Source organism: Spinacia oleracea, chromosome 6 (assembly GCF_020520425.1).
Source record: "Spinacia oleracea cultivar Varoflay chromosome 6, BTI_SOV_V1, whole genome shotgun sequence".
In the NCBI taxonomy this organism is placed as follows: Eukaryota; Viridiplantae; Streptophyta; class Magnoliopsida; order Caryophyllales; family Amaranthaceae; genus Spinacia; species Spinacia oleracea.
This window is the reverse complement of record NC_079492.1, coordinates 54,181,308-54,207,343: the sequence shown is the minus strand read 5'-3', so window position 1 is coordinate 54,207,343 and position 26,036 is coordinate 54,181,308. Positions and strand designations below refer to the sequence as shown.

General features: G+C 39.5%; 1 long non-coding RNA gene and 1 other non-coding gene across 9 annotated transcripts; both read right to left on the bottom strand.

Annotated features, from left to right (window-relative positions):
- Positions 1-5,678: 5,678 nt before the first annotated feature.
- On the bottom strand, positions 5,679-5,785 carry LOC130464459 (small nucleolar RNA R71). Its single transcript, XR_008924870.1, has one exon. It is a non-coding gene; the product is annotated as a small nucleolar RNA R71 (small nucleolar RNA).
- A 779-nt stretch (positions 5,786-6,564) lies between these two features.
- On the bottom strand, positions 6,565-11,006 carry LOC110776666 (uncharacterized). Of its 8 annotated transcripts, none has more exons than XR_008924092.1 (8): positions 10,497-11,004; positions 9,610-9,736; positions 9,360-9,472; positions 7,763-7,855; positions 7,524-7,669; positions 7,250-7,373; positions 6,913-7,124; positions 6,565-6,816 (listed from the first exon to the last, which is right to left on the bottom strand). It is a non-coding gene; the product is annotated as an uncharacterized lncRNA (long non-coding RNA). The 8 variants fall into 8 exon arrangements; XR_008924093.1 differs by having other exon boundaries at positions 6,913-7,045; positions 10,497-11,001; XR_008924091.1 differs by having other exon boundaries at positions 6,913-7,399; positions 10,497-11,006.
- Between the last annotated feature and the right edge of the window lie 15,030 nt (positions 11,007-26,036).

Below are 26,036 nucleotides of genomic sequence, written 5' to 3'. Positions count from 1 at the left end.
GGGATTTTAGTGATTGTGGGATGTTTATTAGTTGATTGAAAGGGTTTTATTGCTAGTCTTCATGTTTGATCATCATTTAGACTTATTTCTAGTCTCCTCAACCAAGGATCGAAAGATGAAATTGAGTTGTAGGCTCCCTTTTGATTGCTAGACCAAAAGACCATGAAAATAGGGCTTCCAAGTCTATGGATTATATTGTCATCTTAACTTATGTTTTATTGCTTGAATTCATGTTTTGCACCATGAAAATAGTTGTAGTTCATGATCAAGTTATCCTTTCTAGCTCGGTAGAGTAGTTAGGTGCCTTAGATGACTATCCACTAATTTATTCCCTAACATTGCTTCTAATCCTCATGCTTTTGAACCGTTCATGATTAATTTGAGTGGTGTTGCCCGTACCTTAGTCTCTCTTAATTGAATTTTCATCCTTTAATTATCTTAGTTTGTCCTAATTAGTGTAGAACTCTTAACAAATCAAAACACCCCCGACTTGACTTAGCTTTTATATTCGATAGCATTTGGTGGTTGATTCATAGCCTCTCATGGGTTCGACCCTTTCTTACCCTTTCTACTTAGTTAGAAAGACCGAGTTAGGTTATTATTTGATAAGTTGGCGACGCTCTATCAAGTTTTTGGCGCCGTTGCCGGGGAAGTGGACTTTCACTATTAAGGAGATGAAGAAGGCAGGCTTCATTTCTGAGTTAGCTAATCAGAGAGGACGTAACCGGTACAGTTGGTTAGTAGCCAAGCATCACCTTTGTGTCCTCCCCCACCCGGACATCACCCAGACTGTAGGGGCCGCCACCACTTGGGAGGTACCCTTTATACCCTTGAACCCCGGTGACCAACCCATTAGCTTTGAGCAACCAACCAGAAGACGTGCTAGTGTCTCCTCCATTCCTACATCTGAGAGTCCCTCTTCTTCTTCTACCTCTACTGATGATTACTTGTCCAGAACTTTAGAGAGGTTAGAGCTTTTGCAGATGAGGAACCTAGAGGAGAATGAGTACCAAAGTTATGTAGCCCAACGGTTGTTCACTCAGCAGGTCGAGAGTGGAAATATTGCCCCATACACAAACTACCCAAACCGACCAGTTCAAGAAGGTCCAGTGCCCGGATGGCAGCATGGTCAGCCCACCTACCCTTATTGACAAGGCCCCCAGAGTCTGATTCCTAGGTCGGAGCAAGTCTCCCACCCACCATATGACTATAGACAACCGGGGGGGAGTAATCCAATAGGTTATCCGGCCACTAGATACGGAAACCCAGTGCAGCGAATCCCCATGCCCTCACTTACTGAGGAGCAACAGATGATGCATTGGAGCCACTACGGGTGGCCCGAAGAGTACGAGGATGGAGGATACGGTTCACAACCTATCCCTTGGAGTACTTATGAGGGTTGGCAGCCTCCTACTTCATCTTCCCCGGACCATACACAACAGTGACTCCGAGGACGGAGTCCATCGTAGCTTGGGGGGAGTTTTTGTGTCTTAGGCCATCATTGGACTTCTTGTTTGGTGTAGGGTAGTTAATGATCCTTTCTTCTTGTTGAGTGACTTTGTGCGACGATTGCTTTTTGTGTTGCATGGTTGTTGTATGAGTGTTTGCTTGTTTGATGGTGGTTGATGGAGTTTGTGCTTGTGCTTGTGCTGTGTTTGTTGGTTGGTTGGTTCATTTTTTTTTTGTGCTAGGATGTTCATGTTTTGTGTTTTTATCTTGATCGTTTCTTTGTTTCACTAACATTACTAACGATTTTGTGAGTATGTTTTCCTTTTTTCCTTCTTTCTTTTTATTTTTCTTTCCCCTCTTTTCCCTTAAATCCAAACACATTTATTTTACTTTTGTGCAATTGCACGTTTTTCTCAAATTTTCTTGATTAGTTTATTTTATTTTATGCAATTTCATGTTTTTCTTATTCCCCCCCCTAAAAACTTTTTTTTAAAAAAATAAATTAGGTGTATATATTCCATTTTTTTCTATTTTTTTCTTTCCACTAGTTTAGCTTCTAGGGTCCGCCTCCGATGATGAAATTTAATCACATGTGTGCTTTTAAAGAAAATTCTTTTGAAAAATCGTGTATGAAAACCCACATTGTGTTTACTTGGAATTAATGGTTTGTGGTTTGTTTGGTCTCCCCCGACTCACCTTGTACTAGTAGCTTGTGTGCCCGTGAGATTTTCTTGAGCCTATTGTGACTGTTATGTAAAATACGATTTTTCTTTTCATGAGTGCTTAGGATTTTATCCTCATTGTGATTGAGTTCTTGAGTTTGCTTTGGTTCCTATTTGAGACTTGTGATCCTTGATACGGGGAAACGATTGATTCCTTTAGTTTTAGAGCCCAATTTTTAGGAAAATTATTTTTCACTTTACTTTCTCCCGTAGGATTACCAAAGTTGAGCCTTGTTCGTTTTTTGTTAGCCATTGTGACATCTTAAGCTTGGTTCGAGTTGACATTCTAGGCATGATTTGATTTGAAGCATATATAGAGAATGGAGTGAAATAAGAGAATTTTGGGTTCTACACATGTATAAATGTACGGAGTATATATTTTAGCTTTCTAGTTCCTTCTCTTTATTTTTTCAAAAAAAAAAATACAAAAAAAAAATATCAAAATCAAAAAAAAAAAAAAAAAAAAAAAAGAGAGAAAAAGGAATAGAAAATCGAATTTTTTTTACGAATTTTGTTATTTGGTTTCGAATAAAAAGGTGTTGGTTTTGTTGTTGGCTTGGATTGTAATCTCATTGATAGTGGATGTTGTTGGCATATATGCATTTTTTATTTTTGAGCTCCAATTCCCCAAATGACATCTTCCTTGCCCTTAGAACCTTAGCCTTCCCTATTTCAAGGATTTCATGATCCCCGTATCGTTTCACTTATTAGTGGAGAAAGGCAATAAGAAAATTCGTGGAAGGAAAATCACTTGAGTCGACATGCTTTTTCTAGATTGAGTGTTGTTAATCGATTTTGCAACCCTTAAACACTTGAGCGACTCTCTTGTTTTTACTTTGCACAACTAAAGTGAGAAGCTACTTGTACATAATCGAGTCAAGCTTGGGGAAGAATTGTGGTAAGATTGGTTGTTTAGTTCCATGTGTTGCATTTGTGGTGGCTTTGTAAAACTTATGATTTAATGATTTTCGAAATAATCTCAATGTTTGTTTTTGTAAAGTTATGGCACTTGTGATTCCTGAGGAGGACACTTTCCAACTCCTTTGAGGTTCGTGTGTATTGCTTGGGGACAAGCAATTGGCAAGCTTGGGGGAGGTTGATAAGTGGGTTTTTAACCCACTAAGGATGGTGTTTTTAGGTGGACTTTAGTGTTAGTTTAGTGGATTTTTATCTCTTTTTCCTTACTTTTTCCAATTTTCTTACTTTTCTTAGTTTCACTAGTTTTTATAGTTTTTAGGCATTTTTCTTCTTTATTTTTCTTTGTGTCCCTTGTTTCCTTTCCCTTTGTGTAGGTATTTGGTGATCCACGAGCATTTTGATGTGCCAAAGAGCCAAGAAAAGAGCCGGAGAAACCGGAAAAGCCAAGGAGTCGAACTTGTTCACAACTGCCATACTAAATCGAGCATAACTTTTTGTATCCTTAATATTTTCTTGTGATTCAAGTTGAAGATGAAAGCTTATTTCAAGGGCTTTCCAGCGAATGGTCACACGACTTATTTGGACGCGTAACGAAGAAGTTATGGCCATTTGAAGCAGGCTATGTTCGATTTTCCGCGAGAAGACTCATCCCGCCCGCGACGAGGACCATCCCGCCCGGGACAAGCCATCTCGCCAGCGACGAATTTTACCCCGGGCGGGATTTTGCTACTGGAACTCTTTGTTATTTTTTCCCAGCTCTCTCGTCCCACCAGGGACAATCCCGTCCCGCCCGGGATGACGTGTTCTGCGATTTTTTATTTTTGACGGATTACCCAATGTTAAGGAGATTTTTATCGTTTTTGGCTTAGAACTTGATATACACTCTCTCATATTTTCATATTCTCTCTCTAGAAAAACAATTAGTTGGTTTAATTTACTTGCTTATTTAGATTAATCTTCCAATTCAAGATCAAGAATCAAGATTGTAATTCACATTTTCAGCAATTTCCTCCATTGAAGCTTCATTGTAAACTCTAAACTTCTCTACTTTTTATTTCAATTAATCAAGTAGTGGTATTATTCAATTCTTGTTCTTACTTATTGATTTCCATTAATCTTTATCAACTTATTATCATGTATTACTCGATTATTGTTGTTGTTGGTTTGAATTCCATGGATTGTGAGTAGTAAATTTATAAGGTTCGGGTGAACCCCTCTTTTGAGTCATGAACAATTGATTTATGCATGTGGGATTTTAGTGATTGTGGGATGTTTATTAGTTGATTGAAAGGGTTTTATTGCTAATCTTCATGTTTGATCATCATTTAGACTTATTTCTAGTCTCCTCAACCAAGGATCGAAAGATGAAATTGAGTTGTAGGCTCCCTTTTGATTGCTAGACCAAAAGACCATGAAAATAGGGCTTCCAAGTCTATGGATTATATTGTCATCTTAACTTATGTTTTATTGCTTGAGTTCATGTTTTGCACCATGAAAATAGGTTGTAGTTCATGATCAAGTTATCCTTTCTAGCTCGGTAGAGTAGTTAGGTGCCTTAGATGACTATCCACTAATTTATTCCCTAACATTGTTTCTAATCCTCATGCTTTTGAACCGTTCATAATTAAATTGAGTGGTGTTGCCCGTACCTTAGTCTCTCTTAATTGAATTTTCATCCTTTAATTATCTTAGTTTGTCCTAATTAGTGTAGAACTCTTAACAAATCAAAACACCCTCGACTTGACTTAGCTTTTATATTCGATAGCATTTGGTGGTTGATTCATAGCCTCTCTTGGGTTCGACCCTTTCTTACCCTTTCTACTTAGTTAGGAAGACCGAGTTAGGTTATTATTTGATAGGTTGGCGACGCTCTATCAAGTTTTTGGCGCCGTTGTCGGGGAGGCAATAGTCACATTGAATTGCTATTCGTTGAATGAGTCTAAGTCTTTTGTATCATAATTTTTCTTATTTATTTTTGCAAATAAAGAATTATACTTTGTGATTGTCAATGCTAAAGATCTCTTTAGCTTTGTTTGATTGTGCATGACACGAAAGAGCAAGCAATCACCTCTTATTCCCGTTGATCTTGAATTGGTCAGAACTTTAAGGATCGTTAGGAGGCAACTACGAGGTGTTTCTCAACCTCAAATTATTTACACTGATTCATAATCAGAAGAAGACATCATGGAAGATGATGGTCCTCCACGACCGCCTCCTCCGGAGCCACGCCTACTCCGAGATTATGGGCATCCGGAAAGTTTTGAGATCCGTAGTTGAATTTTGCTACCCACTACGACGGTCAATAACTTTGAATTGTCACCCTCATTAATCCGGATGATAAAGCTTGATCAATTTGGAGGGGCACCAACCGAATGTCCTTTTACACATTTGGACAACTTCTATGAGCTTTGTGCCACTATTAAGAAAAATGGTGTTACCGATGAGTTTGTCAAGATGCATATGTTCCATTTTTCTCTTCGTGATAAGGCAAAGCATTGGTTGAGAACGGTTCCGGAAGGTTCTTTGACTACTTGGAATGAAGTCACAAAGGCTTTTCTTGATAAATATTGTCCACCCGAGAACACCGCCGAATTGAGGCGGAAGATCACAAATTTCACTCAAGAAGAGGATGAGGCTTTGAGTGAGGCATGGGAGCGATTCTAGGAGTATGTTAGATCATGCCCTCACCATGGTTTCAACCAATGGCTTGTTGTTCAAAGCTTCTATGATGGCCTACATCCTACATCGAGATCTCACCTAGATGCGGGTGCCGGTGGTCAAATTAAGAAGCTTCCGGTGGATCAACTGGAGAAGATGATTGAGGAAATAGCAAAACTCCATGCATGGGGTAGTGATAGAAGAGCTACTCCAAAAAAAAGTGTTGGTGGTAAGCATGAGCACTACAACAATTTCCGTGTTTTGGCGACGTGTTTTTGGCTAATTAGCGACGCTAATAGGCGTCGAGAAAATTTCCCTCGACGCCTGCCATTATCGTCGCGGAGAACTTAGTATAGAATTCTCGACGCCTTTAGGCGTCGAGATTTGGTACGCCTGACGCTGTCCAGGAAGTCTTTGGGGCGTCGAGATTTGGGACGCCTTACGTTGTCCACGAAGTCTTTGGGGGCGTCGAGAATAGCGACGCCTTACAGCGTCGTCTTTTGCTTTATGCGTCGAAAATTAGACGTCATATTCTCTCCATAAAATAACAAGGCGTCGAGATCCTCGACGCCTTACTGCGTCTTAAGATGTGTGTTAGGCGTGGATCAAAATTGTTTGCCGACACCTTCCTGGGTCCCTATTAATAACCCGCCATGTTCCAAATTTTGCCGACGCCTTTTTGCGTCAACCTGTTGTAAATACTAGACTTTTAACCATGCACTTCCCCCCCCCCCCCTTATTTAGGATATATAGATATCATACGAGAAAAACAATTAAAATTAAGATAATAATCAGTGCTAAAATTAGACAAACGAGGTTTTAAAAAGTGAAATCATATATTGAAATATGGTGTATGTTACAATGTATGAGAACGTGCTACGTAACTTACAACGTTTGTTTCAATATTGACATAATGACCATTATTGGCTCCTTAAATAAATAATAAATTAAATAGAAAGGCAAATAAGCCACATATTGCATTAAAACATCTAAATTTGCAGATTCTAGCACTCTCTCTATTTGCAAAACTGGAGTTGCCGCATATCATCTTTGTCACACGCTAAACAACCTTGGAAAGAAAAGACGGGTTAAATCAGTCGAAGTCATAACTAACAAACATCACTTGTTCAACTTAGAAACGGTTAAAAACTATAAACTTATTTACATGAAGCCTGTAACCCTTGCGCCCCATACATCGTTTCTACGATCTCACCAACATGAACATCATCCACTGGCTTTACACCCAGAAGATCACACGCCTTCAGAAATATTGTTCGATTTGGCTTCTCAGCAGCAACCTGTTAGAGAAATCCAGTTCAAACTCAATAATGTACAGACATTTCCAAGTAAAATCCGACTGATAGCCAGTTAGTTTTGCTGAAACGATCATAACATCAAACCAATGTTCACAAGTCAGAACCCTCAACAGAGGTCTTAATCGAGTATCAAAGTTTGAGACAACGACTTTTACACCTACATTTCTCACAGCTTGAAATACATACCCTGTATTTGGTGGCAACGATGCCATGAGCAGGAATGTTATGCTATTGTCTCAAAATTGCACTTAGTTTTGTTACTGTATAGTCAGATAACCAACCTGACTGGTTGATCCTTGTGTCTTTGTATCTGATAAGCGAAGCAAAAGAGATGATCTAGACGGAAAGAAAGGAAGTCCAAAGAGGAATACAAGAAAATAATTAAATGGCAAAGGAAAGACAAATACAGCAGAGATAATAGTTATTTGAGGAAACATAAAATTCATTAAGAACTTCACACCTCCTAGTGATTGTTCATACTATCGGAGCTGCTTTATTAAGCCAGAATTAGGGGATGCCTGCGATCTTTTGCTTCTCACGTATTCAAGAGCTCGAGATACAGTCATGCCGCGCTTCTTGATCAGATAAGTAAGAATTATTATCACACTGCACCACAAAAGAAATAACTCATAGTATTTTATCCACTTTCAGTATCAGCAACGAGAAATACTCCTTTCACTTTCAAATTGAGAAAAATACCGGTAAACAGAAAGGATAGGGTCAGGGAAGGGCCAGTCCAGTACTCTTTCTAGCGACTTTTTCTATTAGAATATAAACTCCATCACCAATGTCCTGCAATTAACAGTTTAGTTAGCACTTAGCAACAACAAATACAAAACAAAGCTTCCATATTACTAAAATTCAACATTAACATTTAGTAAAAAATGAACATGAGTCGATATTAAATTCAGACAAACCAATACCAGATCAAGTTGGTTTAATTTAGGAAATGTTGACGGTGATAAAAGAGTGTCATGTCTAACTCACTTAAACTTTGAATATCAGCAAAAAGTACCAAATCCAGCTAGATTATTACGAAGTATATCACATCACCACACCACGAACTACAAGTTATTCCACTTCAAAAAAGAAACCACCTCCGAATTTCAAGAGTAACAACAGAAAAATGCAGAAAACGTCACATCACCAATTAATCATATGAACAAAAAGATTACTGCCACACCACTGAACAGAAAATATGCCAGACAGAAGTATTCGCTTCAAAAACAGGAAATTCATAGGCTAAAGGAGTTGCATGCTCTTCCTTTTTCAAGTTGCTAAGCCATTATTCAATAATTAGCTTGGATTTAGTTTCTTATCGCAACATATATTAGATCCTAAATCTATTTGGTTTAGAGAAATCGGTCTATAAAAACATGCTCCAGGCAAAATTTTAGCACTAAAAGAACATGCTAGAAATGGATAAACCTGACCACCATGAGACCATGATGATAGACGGGAATGGAAAGCTCCGCCATGGGAGAATCAATCTCTGAAAGCTTGTTCAACTATGAGATCCGTCAACTAAATCAAAAGAAAGAAGGAAATTGATTGTAAGGGGCTTAGAAATGTAGATCTGGAACTTTCAAAGTGATAGAGAAAGAGAAGGTTATGAGGTTAGGGTTGAGGAGAACGGGGACGGGGAATGGGGCTGCTCTCACAGAAAAAGAAAACGGGCACCTAAATATGACCACGTGCGGGGCATGTGCTTTCCTAGTAGTATCTCGACACCTATAGTAGACGGGAAATCAGGAAGACGCAGGAAGGCGTCGAGAAAACACGCAAACAACAATTTAATGCTAACGGTTCTCCCTCGGCGTCGAGGACTTGGTGTCGACAAATGGTGTGTTTTGTAGTAGTGCTTCACCATCATCAAATTTGAAGATTTTCATGATAAGCATCCTTATTCCTTAACTCACAACTACAACTGTCATGCCAAGCTTAGTCTTGGTTGACCAACACATGTTTATTTTCCATGAACGTTATTATCAATTTAATTTCCTACAGCATTCCAAACTTCACATTCAGCTGCTGGCCATAATGAAAGTCAAATTTTGGCTTTAACTTTAAATAAGGGGGAAATTTCAAAACAAATTTAGCATCTGGCTTATTTGGCACACAAACCTCAGTATAGACAAAATCATGTACAGTATAAATCAACATCCATAAAGCAAGCCATTTAAAAAGGGAAGAAGCATAATACCAACGCGCAAGACTACACAGTGAGAAAGTAATCACAAAGGAGAGTGAAGATACAGGAGAGGATCAGCGGAAGTGTGAAGAAGAAAAAGGTTACCAATCATTTTTCCTTCATCTTTTCCGCCTTTTCTCGGGATAATGGCTCCATTCGAAAAATATTCCTCCTAGCCTGCTCATTTGAAGCTTCCACTTCCAATATTTTTTTCATATCTGCAAGGTATCCAAATTTAACCACCATAACGGTATAGATGCACAACTATATCACAGTATGCAAAATCTGTTTTTAGACATTACAAAAATATCATCACTTTAGTAAAAAAAAGTCTGATAACAAATTCGCAACTCACCAGAGATGGCCTTTTCATATCGTTCAAGCTTTTCATAAGCCTCTCCTCTCCTGAGAAGAGCTTTGACATATGTTGGATTTAGTTCTATAGCTTTTGAAAATTCCTTGACTATCTCATCATAGTTTCCCTGAAAGAGCAATATGCAAAAGAATCTAATTAAACAGCTAAAAGCCACAATCACAGGAGGAGACTACCTTCTCCGAAAGAAGACTAAAGTTCTTAAAGGAAGCAAACATGTAGAAACACATAGATACAACATATTGGAGTGGGGAGGGGAGTTATGTGTTCAAGAGAGATGGATCACCAAATTCTAAGTCCCTGTATCTAATGCCCGGACAGTGTTAACCCAGAATAAGAAAGAAAGCTGCCCGGACAGTCCCTGTATGGAAGATATTAGAGACATCTGGCTCTCCAGCAGAACCTATCAGCTATCTATATCAACCCTTCTCTAAAAGACCGGATCAGAAATTGGAAATTGGAAATCTGAAATCTGAAATGGTTTCATTTTCAGCAATCCTTCCAATGACATAAACCGACAGTATCAAAACACCAAACAAAACGAAAGAAGTTGAAACGACTATGTTTCATAAACAACCAAATATCGTCCTCAAATTGTATGTCTAAGTAACAAATACGAATTAAGAAGTACGCATTTCTCTATACAACAGAAAAATCAAACACATAGTAGCAGGAAAAAAAACCCTAAATTAAGCGAGAAGCTCAATCAATGGAAGAAAAATCAAACTCACTAGAAAAAAATGTTCAAATTCAACTTCAATTGCCAAATAATTACAAATAATGAAATCAATATTAGGTTAAAATTTCGCTTAAATCATATAATTCAATAATCATAAGAGAGAGGAGAGAGAGAGAGAGAGAAAGAGCACCTGTTTCAATTGATCATCATCAAGAGCATCTTCATAAGAATCATCCTTAACAGCCGTCAATGGCGCAGATTTTTCTTGTTGTTGTTGTTCGTCGTCGCCAAAGTCGGCACCTCTATCAGAATGATCGCCTTCGCTAGCCGTTTCGAAACCATTCGTTTCTTCTTTGTTGTTGACGGAACTCGTTTCAGGTTCTGAATCGAGTTTCTTGTGGTTGATCTCTGGTGCTGCAGCAGGTTCGTCGTTTCATTGTTCGATTATCACCATATTTGAGAGATTTCCGGGGGAAAAAGAAGTTTAAATTGAGAAGGTTGAAGATGAAAAAGGCACAAGTTTAAAATTAAAGACAAACCTTGATGAATATCAATGGCAGATTGGCAGAGAGCAGAACGGTTTCGAATTTTTAGAGAGGAGAGGTACGATGCGGTTCTTTTGGTGTTTCAGCTAATTAGGGTTAGCGAGAGATAGAGTATGTGAAGTCGTGAACAGTTTTTAGTTTTAGCGCTCATAGGCTCATAGAAAAAAAAATTAATTAAAAGCGCTTAAGTTCAATTTTCACTAAAATTTGAAGCGTGTATAATGTCTGATATTGTAAACACGTGCAAGGCATATGTTTTGTCGACGCCAAAATGCGTAGCCAGATATTTCGACACCTAATGGCGTCGACAATAAGCTGTCGGCAAAATTCGCGACGCCAAAAGTCATCGTGGAAACACGGAAATATTTTTGGCCCCCAACGCCACCCCCTTGGCGTCGAGGCTTAAGCGTCTTCAAAGAGGCCGTTGTGTAGTAGTGGAGGTTGACACCATTGATTTCTTGAACTCAAAATGTGACATGCTAGCAAAGAGGCTTGAAAAATCTAACATGGGTTCTACATGTGCTCCGGTCCAAGTAATGTCTTGTGAGATTTGTGGAGGTGTTGATCATCTCTCTTCTTATTGTAACTCCACCATGGAGCAAGCGCCGGCCATAAATCCAAGATTTGATCCTTATTCTCAAACATACAATTCGGGGTGGAGACACCACCCAAATTTCTCATACAAGGACAATCAAGGGATTCAACCACCTCCTCCTCAACAACAACAAGCTCCTCAACGCCCAACACCCATTCCACCATATAGGCCACCGGGTTTCAATCAAGGTGCTTACAACCAAGGTGGGTATAACCAAGGAGCTTTATCTCAACCTAAGCCTCAATTCAATCAAGCTCCTCCTCAAAAGTCAAATCTTGAGTCCATCATGGAGACTTTCATTGCTCATCAAACCAAGACAAATGTGGATATCGACAAGCGCCTAAGTGAGGTAACTTCTTCGGTCCAACAACTCTAAGCCCACAACAAGATCATAGAGACTCAATTAGGTCAAACTGCACAACATGTGGGAAGTTCTTCTTCAAATTCCGGTCCTCAACTTCCGAGCCAAACTGTTTTGAACCCAAAAGAGCACATAAAAGAAATCACCTTGAGATCGTGAAAAGGTTATGAAGGTCCGGTCATGAGAGAAGAGGTAGCCACAAAGAGAGATGAGGGATGTGAAGAAGAGGAGAAAGTTGAGAGTGAAAGAGTGCAAAGTGAGCAAAGTGAGCAAACACAATGTGAGAAGAGTGACTCAAAGAGTGAAGAGGTTGTGATTAAGGAGAGTGAAAAAGCTCCCATGAAGCCCTACAAGCCACCCATCCCTTTTCCTCATAGGGTGGTTGAGAAGAAATTGAATGAGAAATATTCTAAGTTTCTTGATGTCATGAAGGGGTTACAAGTGAACATTCCTTTCCTCCATGCCATGGCACAAATGCCAACTTATGCAAAGTTTTTGAAAGAACTTCTTACCAACAAGGCAAAGCTTGAAGAAGCAACCGTTTCTCTTCCTATGGAAGTGAGTGCTATCATTCAAAACAAGCTTCTAGAAAAGCATAGTGATCCGGGTAGCTTCTCAATACCGGTGAAGATTGGTGATCTAGAGCCAAAGAATGCCCTTTGTGATCTTGGGGCAAGTGTTAGCCTTATGCCTCTCTCTATGGCTCAAAGGCTAAATGTTGGGGGAATGAAGCCTACACGGATGTCACTTCAACTAGCCGACCGTTCGGTTAGAACACCCTTGGAAGTTTCGGAAGATATCCCGGTCCAAGTTGGAAGAGTTTTTGTGCCTTGTGATTTTGTCATTATGGAGATGGAAGAAGACTCCAAGGTTCCTCTTATTCTAGGAAGGTCTTTCCTTTCTACGGCGGGAGTTGTTATTGATGTGAAAGATGGGCGGTTAACTTTGAATGTTGGAGATGAGAAAATCACTTTCACTCTTCAACAAGCAATGAACTCACCCATGATTAATGAAGTCCACCGCATTAACACCTTGAAAGAGGACTTGAAGGAATTTAGAGAAATGATTGAAGTGAAAGACCCATTGCAAGCTATCATAATGGGAAGAGATTTTGAGGAAAGTGAGGAAGTAAAGGGGTACAAGATGCTCCTTGATGAAGCACCTGTCCACCGTGGAAAGTTCGAAATACTACAAGTGGATGAAAAAGAGGAGAGGACTACGCCTCCTCATAAGGCCGAACTCAAACCCCTTCCCCCTTCCCTTAAATATGTTTTTCTTGATGACAATGAGAACTATCCCGTTATTGTTAATGCTAAGCTTGATAACACTTCTCTTGAAAAACTTTTGACTATCTTGAGGAAATTCCGAAGTGTTATTTGTTATACACTTGATGACATTAAGGGGATAAGTCCCTCATTGTACATGCATAAGATTTTGCTTGAAGATGATCATGCCTCCTCTATTGAACCACAACGAACATTAAATCCAAACATGAAAGAAGTGGTGAAAAATGAGGTTGTCAAACTACTTAAAGCGGGTATTATCTATCCTATCTCCGATAGTAAATGGGTAAGTCCGGTTCAAGTAGTTCCCAAAAAGGGAGGCATGACTATCATCAAGAATGAGAAAGGTGAGCCATTTCTACAAGGTCGGTCACCGGGTGGAGAATGTGCATTGATTATAGAAAATTGAATAAATCCACCCGGAAAGATCACTTTCCCTCCCTTTTATTGATCAAATATTGGAAAGATTGGCAAGCCATAGTCACTATTGTTTCTTGGATGAATTTTCGGGATTTTTCCAAATTCCTATCCAACCCGAGGATCAAGAGAAGACTACTTTTACATGTCCATTTGGCACCTATGCTTATCGAAGGATGCCTTTTGGATTATGTAATGCACCTTCGACTTTTCAAAGGTGTATGATGTCAATCTTTTCCGATATGCTTGAGTCTTCTATTGAGGTTTTCATGGATGATTTCTCAGTTTGTGGTTCATCTTTTGATATTTGTCTTGCTAACCTTGTTAAAGTTTTAAAAAGATGTCAAGAGGTGAACCTTGTCTTGAATTGGGAAAAATGTCATTTTATGGTAGAAGAAGGAATTGTGCTTGGTCATGTGATTTCTAGTAGGGGCATTGAGGTTGATCGTGCCAAAGTTGAGGTAATTGAGCGCCTCCCACCCCCAACCAATGTGAAAGGGGTGAGGAGCTTTCTTGGACACGCGGGATTTTACTGCCGGTTCATAAAGGATTTCTCCAAAATCTCTAAGCCGCTCACTCAACTTTTGGTAAAATATGCCCCCTTTGTGTTTACTAATGATTGTTTGCTAGCATTTGAAAGGTTGAAAGAAGCTTTGGTTTCGGCACCAATTATCCAACCTCCAAATTGGGAGCTCCCATTTGAGCTCATGTGTGATGCATCGAATTTTGCCTTTGGTTCGGTTCTTGGTCAAAGGAAGGATGGCAAGCTCCATGCCATATATTATACTAGCAAGACATTAGATGAAGCCCAAAGGAACTATTCCACTACGGAGAAAGAGCTACTTGCCGTTGTTCATGCTATGGAGAAGTTTAGATCTTACTTGGTAGGCTCAAAAGTGATCATCTTCACCGATCACTCGGCCTTGAAATATTTGCTTGCCAAGAAAGATGCTAAACCAAGGTTGATAAGGTGGATCTTCTATTACAAGAGTTTGATATTGAAATCCGTGACAAGAAGGGTGCGGAAAATGTTGTAGCCGATCATCTCTCACGGTTGCCCTTGAATGAAGATGTGATTGATTCAATCCCAATTGATGATTCGTTCCCCGATGATCAACTTTTTGCTATTCTTGATACTCCGGCCCCTTGGTTTGCGGATGTTGCAAACTACTTGTCTTGCAACATTCTCCCTCCGGATCTCACTTATCAACGAAAGAGAAGTTTTCTTCATGATGTTCGTCAATACTTTTGGGATGATCCTTTGTTATTCAAGCAAAGAGTTGATGGGCTATTTCGAAGATGTGTTCCCGACAATGAGATTGAAAGTGTTATCAACAGGTGCCATTCCTCACCTTGTGGAGGGCATATGAGTGCTAACAAGACAATGGAAAAAGTGTTGCAATGTGGATTCTTTTGGCCCACAATGTTCAAGGATGTGTGGGGTGTAGTCAAGGCTTGTGACCGGTGTCAAAGAACCGGCAATATCTCAAGGAGGAATGAAATGCCTCTAAACAACATTATTGAATTGGAAATTTTTGATGTGTGGGAAGTAGATTTCATGGGGCCGTTTCCTTCATCTTTTGGAAACAAGTATATATTGGTTGCCGTTGATTATGTGTCTAAGTGGGTAGAAGCAATTGCATCTCCTACAAATGATGCAAAGGTGGTGGTGAAATTGTTCAAGAAAGTCATATTTCCGAGATTTGGAGGGCCACGTGCCATTATAAGTGATGGGGGATCCCATTTTGCAAAGCGATCTTTCCAAGCCTTACTTGAGAAATATGGTGTGAAGCACAAGGTAGCATTGGCATACCACCCCCAAACAAGTGGGCAAGCTGAAATTTCCAATAGACAAGTGAAGTTGATCTTGGAGAAAACGGTTGATAGGTCACGAAAGGATTGGTCTAGTCGGTTAGATGATGCATTGTGGGCCTATAGAACCGCTTTCAAGACCCCAATTGGTACCACTCCTTACAAGCCTGTGTATGGTAAGGCATGTCATCTACCGGTGGAACTTGAGCACCGAGCACATTGGGCTATCAAGCTCTTGAATTTTGATTTGCAAGCCGCGGGGGAGAAGCGGATGCTTGATCTCCATGCCTTGGAGGAGTTGAGAAGAGATGCATATGAGAATGCAAGGATCTACAAGGAGAAAACAAAGGCTTGGCATGACAAGCATATCATCAAGAAAGAGTTCAAGGTAGGAGATAAGGTATTTCTCTACAACTCTCGTTTGAGACTTTTTCCGGGTTAGTTAAAGTCTAGATGGAGTGGTCCTTTTGTTGTGAGAAAAGGTTTTCCATATGGTGCGGTTGAGATTGGAAATGAAGGAACCGAATCATTCAAGGTGAATGGGCAAAGATTGAAAACGTATTTTGATGGTTCGGTAAGTGAACAAGCAAGTGTTGTACATTTAGATGAGTTTGAAGTTCTTCCAAACATGAGTTGGTCTTGGTGTTTGTTTTTGGGTCGAGCTTACCGACGTTAAACAAAAGCACTTCTCGGGAGATAACCCGAGTATTTTGTAGTTGGGGAAAGAACTCGGCCAAAAGAGAACAATATTCGGGCAAGAGAATTCATCCCGGGCGAGAAAAATGTTCCCCGGGCGCGACAAATTGAGTAGTTGGAAGGCAGGAAGTTCCAAGAACTTTTCTCCGCCCGCGGAAAAACTTGTCCCGCCCGCGGAGGCTCGTCCCGCCCGCGACGGACCCCGAAAGCCAAAGTCTAGAAAAGTTCCAGGAAATTTTCCCCGCCCGCGGAAAAATTCATCCCGCCCGCGACGGAACTGTCCCGCCCGCCACGAAATCAGGTACAAAAAAAAAAACAAAATTAAAAAAAAAAAAAAATCTGAAGAAAAAAAAACGGCAGCTACCCCTTCCCCCTTCTTTTCCTTTTCTCTTTCCTCATTTCCCACCTAACCCTCAAACCCTATTCTCTCTCATCTTCAACCTCCCTTCCATCCCCATTAACACGTACACTTATCTTCAAACTTCATTCCACCATACTAAAAAAACACACATTCCTTTTTCAATTCTTTTATCAATATCTCTCAATTACTCATTTTCTTTCTTCATTTCAAAATTAAATTTAAAAAAGGGGGGGGGGGGGGGGGGGAATTTAAATAACTAGAAGAAAGGAGGATCAAGAAGGTGCTCTACTTGGAATTTTGGAGTAACACTCACCAAGGAGGAGGTATAATTCTTACTCTCTTTTATTTTTAATTTTTCCTCAATTTTTACTTGTTAGTTTTTCTTGAGTTAATAGATTTGTTGATATTTTGTATATTAATTTTAATTTATTATTATTCTTATTTCCGTAGCTTTTTAATTTATTAAAAAAAAATATATATTTATTTTTATCCGAAAATACAAAAAAATCAGAAATTAAAAATTAAAAATATTGAATTGCTACATTGTGGTTTTGTGTTGAAATTTTGTGATTATTGTAGTTAGTGTAAATATAAGTGTGTGTGAAATTGTGTTTAATTTTTGTCTAGTGTTGTTAGTTGTTAGTTGTTGGCAACACTCCCCCCATTGTGCTTGAATATTATTACTGAATTATTTGAAACACGTACATTGGATTGAATTGGGGGTTTGAAGGAAAGGGAGTGTGTTGTGGTGTTTAGTGAAGTTGGAGTTTGTGTTTGTTTTCATTGTTTAACCTTGTGTCACCCTTGTTTTGTGTCAAACCTTTCCCCGGTTTAAAATAGATGCATTAAAAAAGGGAATGATGAGACTTAGAAGGGGGGCAAGTAAAAAAACGAAAAACCAATCCTTCTTCTTGCACACAACAAACACCTGACCGCGAAAATGAGCAAACTATTGAACCACAACTAAACCTCCCAAGTGCTGACAAGAAAGCCTACTTTGAATTAAGCACTCGAAAAATGTTCCCCACTCTTTTCTATGATCAAATTGCTTGCCAAGATCTTGGGATCGATGTATGAGTTAGGAAAATCCTAGAGACCTTAGGTTGGGGGGAGTTCCTCAAAATCGCACAACCAACATATGAGAGAACCACATTAGAATTCTTTCCACCCTACAATGGACCAAGATCTCCAATGATGAAGAGTACCCCGAGTATGAGATTAAGTTTAGACTTTTCAATAAGCAAACATGCTTAACTTTGACTAGACTAAACGAAATCCTCAAATGGCCCACCTTCAACACTGTTTTTGATATTCATAACGACATCTACCCTGGACATGATCAGTTCAGATGGTGGAAAGAAATTACGGGACTACCATCTTTAGATTGGAAGAGTGCAAGTACTAATAAAGTGAAGAGTCCACCTCTTAGAACGGCCTCTAGATTGATAAATATGGTCATTTCTCCTAAAGAAGACATGAGCAAACTCACTCAACCCGAGTTAAAAGTCCTTTTCTCCGCCACTTGTTTTGAAAAACCACCTGAGGACGGATTAGTAAACCCGGGTTACCATTTCATTAAAAGATGTCTGGATATTAGGAATAATGAGAGGTTCAGCGGTGAGATCAAATGTGGGGGCTTATCACACACATAGCTAGAGAGTTGGGTCACGGGAGATACCTAGATGTGATGGAACCAATTCTGGGGGAATGGACTTTCACTATTAAGGAGATGAAGAAGGCATGCTTCATTTCTGAGTTAGCTAAGCAGAGAGGACGTAAACGGTATAGTTGGTTAGTATCCAAGCAACACCTTTGTGTCCTCCCCCACCCGGACATCACCCAGACTGTAGGGGCCGCCACCACTTGGAAGGTACCCTTTATACCCTTGAACCCCGGTGACCAACCCATTAGCTTTGAGCAACCAACCAGAAGGCGTGCTAGTGTCTCCTGCTTTCCTACATCTGACAGACCCTCTTCTTCTTCTACCTCTACTGATGATTACTTGTCCTGAACGTTAGAGAGGTTAGAGCTTTTACAAATGAGGAACTTAGAGGAGAATGAGTACCAAAGTTATGTAGCCTAACGGTTGTTCACTCAGCAGGTCGAGAGTGGAAATATTTCCCCATACCTAAACTACCCAAACCGACCAGTTCAAGAAGGTTCAGTGCCCGGATGGCAGCATGGTCAGCCCAATTAGCCTTATTGACAAGGCCCCCAGAGTCTGATTCCTAGGTGATCCGGCCACTAGATACGGAAATCCAGTGTAGCGAATCCCCATGCCCTCACTTACTAAGGAGCAACAGATGATGCATTGGGGCCACTACGGGTGGCCCGAAAAGTATGAGGATGCAGGATACGGTTCACTACCTATCCCTTGGGGTACTTATGAGGGTTGGCAACCTCCTGCTTCATCTTCCCAGGACCATACACAGCAGTGACTCCAAGGACGGAGTCCATCTTAGCTTGGGGGGAGTTTGATAAGTGGGTTTTTAACCACTAAGGATGGTGTTTTTAGGTGGACTTTAGTGTTAGTTTAGTGGATTTTTATCTCTTTTTCCTTACTTTTTCCAATTTTCTGACTTTTCTTAGTTTCACTAGTTTTTATAGTTTTTAGGCATTTTTCTTCTTTCTTTTTCTTTGTGCCCCTTGTTTCCTTTCCCTTTGTGTAGGTATTTGATGATCCACGAGCATTTTGATGAGCCAAAAAGCCAAGAAAAGAGCCGGAGAAACCGGAAAAGCCGAGGAGTTGAACTTGCAACTTCCATACTAAAACGAGCATAACGTTTTGTCTACTTAATATTTTCTTGTGATTCCAGTTGGAGATGAAATCTTATTCCAAGAGCTTTCCAACGATTGGTCACACGACTTTTGTGGACGAGTAACAAAGAAGTTATGGCCATTTGAAGCAGGCTATGTTCGATTTTCCGCGAGAAGACTCATCCCGCCCGCAACGAGGACCATCCCGCCCGGGACAAGCCATCCCGCCCGGGACGACGTGGTTCGCTGCACTGGGTTTCTATGTCTAAACGCCGGATCACCCAATGGATTACTCCCCCCCGGTTGTCTATAGTCATATGGTGGGTAGGAGACTTGCTCCGACCTAGGAATCAGACTCTCGGGGCCTTGCCAATAAGGGTAGGTGGGCTGACCATGAAGCCATCCGGGAACTGGTCGGTTTGGGTAGTTAAGTTATGGGGCTATATTTCCACTCTCGACCTGCTGAGTGAACAACCGTTGGGCTACATAACTTTGGTACTCATTCTCCTCTAGGTTCCTCATCTGTAAATGCTCTAACCTCTCTAAAGTTCTGGACAAGAAATCATCAGTAGAGGTAGAAGAAGAAGAGGGTCTCTCAGATGTAGGAACGGAGGAGACACTAGCACGCCTTCTGGTTGGTTGCTCAAAGCTAATGGGTTGGTCACCGGGGTTCAAGGGTATAAAGGGTACTTCCCAAGTGGTGGCGGCCCCTACAATCTGGGTGATGTCCGGGTGGGGAAGGACACAAAGGTGTTGCTTGGATACTAACCAACTTTACCGTTTACGTCCTCTCTTCTTAGCTAACTCAGAAATGAAGCCTGCCTTCTTCATCTCCTTAATAGTGAAAGTCCACTCCCACGGAATTGGTTCCATCACATCTAGGTATCTCCCGTGACCCAACTCTCTAGCTATGCGTGTGATAAGCCCCCCACATTTGATCTCACCGCTGAACCTCTCATTATTCCTAATATCCAGACATCTTTTAATGAAATGGTAACCCGAGTTTAGTAATCCGTCCTCAGGTGGTTTTTCAAAACAAGTGGCGGACAAAAGGACTTTTAACTCGGGTTGAGTGAGTTTGCTCATGTCTTCTTTAGGAGAAATGGCCATATTTATCAATCTAGAGGCCGTTCTAAGAGGTGGACTCTTCACTTTATTAGCCCTGGCACTCTTCCAATCTAAAGATGGTAGCCCCGTAATTTCTTTCCACCATCTCAACTGATCATGCCCAGGGTAGATGTCGTTATGAATATCAAAAACAGTGTTGAGGGTGGGCCATTTGAGGATTTCGTTTAGTCTAGTCAAAGTTAAGAATGTTTTCTTATTGAAAAGTCTAAACTTAATCTCATGCTCGGGGTACTCTTCATCATTGGAGATCTTGGTCCATTGTAGGGTGGATAGGAATTCTAATGTGGTTCTCTCATATGTTGGTTGTGCGATTTTGAGGAACTCCCCCCAACCAAAGGTCTCTAGGATTTTCCTAACTCCTACATCGATCCCAAGATCTTGGCAAGCGTTTTGTTCATAGAAAAGAGTGGGGAACATTTTTCGAGTGCTTAATTCACAGGCTTTCTTGTCAGCACTTGGGAGGTTTAGTTGTGGTTCGATAATTTTCTCATTTTCGCGGTTGGGTGTTTGTTGTGTGGAATAAGAAGGATTGGTTTTCGTTTTTTTACTTGCCCCCCCTCTAAGTCTCATCATTCCCTTTTTTAATGCATCCATTTTAAACCGGGGAAAGGTTTGACACAAAACAAGGGTGACACAAGGTTAAACAATGAAAACAAACACAAACTCCAACTTCACTAAACACCACAACACACTCCGTTTCCTTCAAACCCCCAATTCAATCCAATGTACCTGTTTCAAATAATTCAGCAATAATATTCAAGCACAATGGGGGGAGGGTTGCCAACAACTAACAACTAACAACACTAGACAAAAATTAAACACAATTTCACACACACTTATATTTACACTAACTACAATAATCACAAAATTTCAACACAAAACCACAATGTAGCAATTAAATATTTTTAATTTTTAATTTCTGATTTTTTTGTATTTTCGGATAAAAATAAATATTAATTTTTATTTTTTTTAATAAATTAAAAAGCTACTAAAATAAGAATAATAATAAATTAAAATTAACATACAAAATATCAACAAATCTATTAACTCAAGAAAAACTAACAAGTAAAAATTGAGGAAAAATTAAAAAGAAAAGAGAGTAAGAATTATACCTCCTCCTTGGTGAGTGTTACTCCAAAATTCCAAGTAGAGCACCTTCTTGCTCCTCCTTTCTTCTAGTTATTTAAATTCCCCCCTTTTTTTATAATTTAATTTTGAAATTTCTGATTTTTTTTTTTTGTTTTTTGTAAAATGAAGAAAGAAAATGAGTAATAATTGAGAGATATAGATAAAAAAATTGGAAAATGAATGTGCGTTTTTGAGTATGGTGGAATGAAGTTTGAAGATAAGTGTGTTAATGGGGGATGGAAGGGAGGTTGAAGATAAGAGAGAATAGGGTTTGAGGGTTAGGTGGGAAATGAGGAAAGAGAAAAGAAAAGAAGGGGGAAGGGGTGGCTGCCGTTTTTTTTTCTTCAGATTTTATTTTTTTAAATTTTTTTTTTTTCGTACCTGATTTTGTCGCGGGCGGGACGCGTTCGTCGCGAGCGGGATGGCTTGTCCCGGGTGGGATGGTCCTCGTCGCGGGCGGGATGAGTCTTCTCGCGGAAAATAGAACATAGCCTGCTTCAAATGTCCATAACTTCTTCGTTACTCGTCCAAATAAGTCGTGTGACCACTCGTTGGATAGCTCTTGGAATAAGCTTTCATCTCCAACTAGAATCACAAGAAAATATTATGTAGACAAAAAGTTATGCTCGTTTTAGTATGGAAGTTGTGCACAAGTTCGACTCCTCGGCTTTTCCGGTTTCTCCGGCTCTTTTCTTGGCTCTTTGGCTCATCAAAATGCTCGTGGATCACCAAATACCTACACAAAGGGAAAGGAAACAAGGGACACAAAGAAAAACAAAGAAGAAAAATGCCTAAAAAGTAAAAACTATAAAAACTAGTGAAACTAAGAAAAGCAAGAAAATTGGAAAAAGTAAGGAAAAAGAGATAAAAATCCACTAAACTAACACTAAAGTCCACCTAAAAACACCATCCTTAAAAACCCACTTATCAAACTCCCCCAAGCTTGCCAATTGCTTGTCCCCAAGCAATACACAAGAACCTCAAAGGAGTTGGAAAGTGTCCTCCTCAGGAATCACAAGTGCCATAACTTTACAAAAACAAACACTGAGATCATTTCGAAAATCATTAAATCATAAGTTTTACAAAACCTCCACAAATGCAACACATGGAACTAAACAACCAATCTTACCACAATTCTCCCCCAAGCTTGACTCGATTATGTACAAGTAGCTTCTCACTTTAGTTGTGCAAAGTAAAAACAAGGGAGTCGCTCAAGTTTTTAAGGGTTGCAAAATCAATTAACAACACTCAATCTAGAAAAAGCATGTCGACTCAAGTGATTTTCCTTCCACAAATTTGCTTATTGCCTTTCTCCACTCATAAGTGAAACGATACGGGGATCATCAAATCCTTGAAAAAGGGAAGGCTAAGGTTCTAAGGGCAAGGAAGATGTCATTTGGGGAATTGGAGCTCAAAAAATAAAAAATGCATATATGCCAACAACATCCACTATCAATGAGATTACAATCCAAGCCAACAACACAACCAACACCTTTTTATTCGAAACTAAATAACAAAATTCGTAAAAAAAATTTGATTTTCTATTCCTTTTTCTCTCTTTTATTTAGATTTTTTGTTTTTTTTTTTTGATATTTTTTTTGAAAAATAAAGAGAAGGAACTAGAAAGCTAAAATATATACTCCGTACATTTATACATGCGTAGAACCCAAAATTCTCTTATTTCACTCCATTCTCTATATATGCTTCAAATCAAATAATGCCTAGAATGTCAACTCGAACCAAGCTTAAGATGTCACAATGGCTAACAAAAAACGAACAAGGCTCAACATTGGTAATCCTAGGGGAGAAAGTAAAGTGAAAATTAATTTTCCTAAAAATAGGGCTCTAAAACTAAAGGAATCAATCGTTTCCCCGTATCAAGGATCACAAGTCTCAAATAGGAATCAAAGCAAACTCAAGAATTCAATCACAATGAGGAGAAAATCCTAAGCACTCATGAAAAGCAAAACCGTATTTTACGTAACGGTCACAATAGGCTCAAGAGAAACTCACGGGCACATAAGCTACTAGTACAAGGTGAGTCGGGGGAGACCAAACAAACCACAAACCATTAATTCCAAGTAAGCACAATGTGGGTTTTCATACACGATTTTTCAAAAGAATTTTACTTAAAAGCACACATGTGATTAAAATTCATCATCGGAGGCGGACCCTAGAAGCTAAACTAGTGGAAAGAAAAAAGAAAATAAATAGAATATGTACAACTAATTTTTTTTTTTTAATTTTATTTTTTAGGGGGGGGGGGGAATAAGAAAAACATGCAATTGCATAAAATAAAATAAACTAATCAAGAAAATTTGAGAAAAACGTGCAATTGCACAAAAGTAAAATAAATGTGTTTGGATTTAAGAGATTTGGATTTAAGGGAAAAGAGGGGGAAGAAAAATAAAAAGAAAGAAGGAAAAAGGGAAAACACACTCACAAAATCGTTAGTAATGTTAGTGAAACAGAAACAACGATCAAGATAAAAACACAAAACATGAACATCCTAGCACAACAAAAATGAACCAACCAACCAACAAACACAGCACAAGCACAAACTCCATCAACCACCATCAAACAAGCAAACACTCATACAACAACCATGCAACACAAAAAGCAATCATCGCACAAAGTCACTCAACAAGAAGAAATGACCATTAACTACCCTACACCAAACAAGAAGTCCAATGATGGCCTAAGACACACAAACTCGGTTGTGTGCGACGAGGGCGAGAGAGAGGCGAGCGAAAAGAGTGTGAGTGTGTATGAGGCCGTGCGCGAGAAAAATAATCAACACCATGCCTTTGGGTGAACCCCCTTACCACAATTCTAGCCTTATACTTGTCAATGGATCCAGTGGATTTCAATTTTTTCCTAAAGATCCATTTACAAGTAATGGACTTGCAACCCCTAGGCAAATCAACCAACTCCCAAGTATTGTTACTTAGGATTGACTGAAGTTCACTATCTATTGCCTCTTTCCAAAACACTGCATAAACACAGATTTCATAGCCTCTTCATAGGTCTTAGGATCATCTTCCAAAATAAAGACATAAACAAAATCATCATCAATCAAGTAAGGTTCAGTTAAGAAAGCAGTAATAAAATCATCACCATAACTGGTTTCCTTTCTTGCCCTATTGCTCCTCCTTGGCTCCAATTTAGAATTCACATTAGAGGTGGGAGGAGCAGCAACAGGAATACTAGAAGAAGTGCTAGAAGAAGGCACATCATTGATACAAGATATTTTCAAAGGAAATACAGTTTCAAAAAACTCGGCATCTCTTGCCTCAATGATGTTACCACCTGCATAAGAATTGTTAGCACCCTTAACAAGAAAACGATATGCAGCACTTTGGTAAGCATAACCAATAAAAATATAATCAACAGTTTTAGGACCAATCTTGTCCCTTTTGAAGCTGGGTATAGCCACCTTTGCTAGACACCCTCACACTTTCAAGTAACTTAGGTTAGGTGCACGACCCTTCCATATTTCATATGGAGTCTTGTCTAGCTTCTTGTGAGGTACCCTGTTCAAAACATGACAAGCAGATAATATAGCTTCCCCCCACATGTTATCAGAAAACCCAGAACTAATAAGCATAGAATTCATCATGTTCTTCAATGTTCTGTTCTTCCTTTCAGCAATCTCGTTCTGCTCGGGTGTGTAAGGAGCCGTTGTCTCATTAATGATCCCATTCTGCTCACAAAATGCCTTAAGAGTGTTAGGGTCATACGCACCACCCCTATCACTCCTAAGTCTCTTGATCTTCCTATCAAGTTGTTTCTCCACTCCGGCCTTGTATTTGAGGAACATTTCCTCAGCCTCATCTTTAGACTTGAGAAGATAAACCATGGTAAATCTTGAGCAGCCATCAACAAAATTAATATAATATCTTTTACCACCCCTGCTCTCATAATTTTTAAAATCCCCCAAGTCTTTATGAACAAGCTCTAGTACTTCAGTTTGTCTATCTATTGATTTAAATGGCTTCTTTGCAAACTTGGCCTCAACACATACTTCACATTTTGCAAAATCAGTTTTAGAAAAACTGGGAATCAAGTTAAGTTGTTTAAGCTTTTTAATTGAAGTAATGTTGAGATGACCCAACCTTGCATGCCATAAATCAATAGACCCAGCAATATAAACAGAAGAAGTACTAGCATTCTTATTCATAATTTCAAGTTTGACATCAAGAGTAAATAAACCCCCATTATAGAAACCCTTTCCCACAAATTCCCCATTGTGAGTAATAACAAGCATATCAGAATCAAATGAAAGCTTCAATCCAGCCTTCATTAGCAAGCTACCAGAAATCAAGTTCCTGCGCATTTCTGGAACATGCAACACATTGGTAAGAGTAATAAGTTTTCCAGAGGTAAGAGTGAGAACGATCTTCCCTTTGCCTTGAACAGTTGCAGAAGCTGAATTACCCATGAAGACATTTTCACCATCAATTTTTTCGTAGGTAGTGAACATGTCTTTGTTGGTGCAGATGTGTCTCGTTGCTCCAGTATCAACGATGCATTCAGCAACATTACCTGTCAAGTTAGCTTCTGAAACAACAGCAATAAAATGTTTAGGATCAGAAACTTGATTAGCTTCAACAAGGTTGGCTTGGTTCTGATCCGGCTTCTTCTTGG